A 1788-nucleotide genomic window follows, 5' to 3' on the forward strand; every position below is an offset into this window, starting at 1 on the left:
GAGTGGATGCATGTATGTATGAGCGCTTGCGTCTGTACGGATGTTCAAAAAAAAAAAAACTCCGAGGCGCACTTGACATAGAAAAGAAGTTTTTTTTTTGAGTAAAACATCGAAAATAAGTCAGACTTCGTTTTTCTGCCTAAACTGTATCGCTGTATATATGGGTTGAGAGTCCAAGAGATCGTAGTTCTTGTGTTAACACGAACTAGGGAGAGCTTTTCTACCGTGCTTGGGTGGTACTAGTACGGCACTGGCTTGGATTAGATCCACTGTTTTGCACTAAGACCCAAAAACTTGCTACTAAACACACGACTGTCCGTTATATATAGCACTAGGATCTCTAGGAAATGTTCTTTATTTCTTCGGGAAATGCTCAAGCGGCAGTCATGTTACACAGCACAGAGGAACAAATAGGCAAAGAGAAAAGAAATACTATATGTGTATCTCGAATGTCAACTGCTTGGCTCCGGAATGAGAAGACACGTCTCACTCATTTCCAAAGTTCTAGTGTGTGCATGACTACATAGAGCTACCGTGCTTAATTATTAACTGCTGATGCTGAGCCTGAAAGAAAAACGGAGCACCGCCGGCCGGACCCACAGATCAGGCTCAGGCGCTGTGATTGACTATCTTGCACTGTTTAGGCCGGAAGTTGTCATCGGACAGGAGCGATGTGACGAGCCGCTGCAGCCGCGCAGCTCCAGGGCCAGGACGTAGGGGCGTCGCGTCCCTCACGATCCAGAAGGAGCCATCGCCGCCGGTATCCCCGATGCTCCAGCTGCCGGGGGCGAGCATCCCGGGCTGCCGTGACAGGAGCTCTGCGTCGATTCGGTCGAGCACCGGGTTGTCCTGGCCAAACTTGCACGCGAAGGGGGCGTCACTGCCGAGCATCCCGTCCCAGTGGCTGGAGTTGATGAGTTCCGGTTGACGCGCAGGGGAGCCGCCCCAGGAGATGTAGTGCATGTCGTGGTTCACGGTGGTGTTCCGGAACTCCTCGGTGTTGCAGGCCATGGTGTGGAAGTAGGCCTCCGGGGAGGAGACGAGGAGGTTGCGCGGGAGGTTTTTCCACCCCCGGATCAAGTAGTCAACGAACGGCCGTGACAACACGGTCCAGGCAGAACCTGTATCAAAATAACTCCAATGATCTAAACTATATATTATGATTATTTTTGTCTAGAGTATGGTGTTGTAACGATTGGATGCATCTGCGGCAGCCTAAAGTGCATACCTGAGAAGATTGTGGTGGGCAGCTGCCGCAACTCCCGCTTCTCTGTCTCGTTCATGTAGAGCCCCGGGTCAACCATCGCCCTCGCAGACCTGGAAAGAAGAACCGCACTCAGTCGCAATGCAAGTGTCAACGTCATAATCGATTTGATTACGAAAGCACGTACGCCATGTCGCTCGTGTGGTCGATGAAGTTGAGGTCGCGCGGCAGGTGTGAGAACACGTCCATCAGATCTGCAGCGGTTAATAATGCCAGCATGAAATCATGAGCAGTCAGTTTATTTCAGAAGAAATGGAAACAGTTATGCGTATATGTGGTACCAACCGTCCTGCGTGACGAGCGGGTAGTCAGAGGCGGAGAGGTTGATGAACCAGTCCCAGTCGGCCCGGGGGCCGCGCAGGAAGCTGGTAGCCGCGTGCAGCGTGGTGGTTAGTGGTTACCATAGTGATGCCCCCGTGGTGGTTGGCCTTCTCCAGCACTCGCACGTTGCCCACGGCGGCAAGAACCGGGTGCGTGGCCACGAAGGCTGCCAGCTCCGTGCGCTCAGAGTCGGACACCTCCGC

General features: G+C 52.9%; 1 pseudogene; it reads right to left on the minus strand.

Annotated features, from left to right (window-relative positions):
- Positions 1–609: 609 nt before the first annotated feature.
- Positions 610–1788, minus strand: part of LOC123158703 (beta-glucuronosyltransferase GlcAT14A-like) — a 6424-nt pseudogene continuing 5245 nt past the window's right edge.

Source organism: Triticum aestivum, chromosome 7B (genome assembly GCF_018294505.1).
Source record: "Triticum aestivum cultivar Chinese Spring chromosome 7B, IWGSC CS RefSeq v2.1, whole genome shotgun sequence".
NCBI classification, from domain to species: domain Eukaryota; kingdom Viridiplantae; phylum Streptophyta; class Magnoliopsida; order Poales; family Poaceae; genus Triticum; species Triticum aestivum.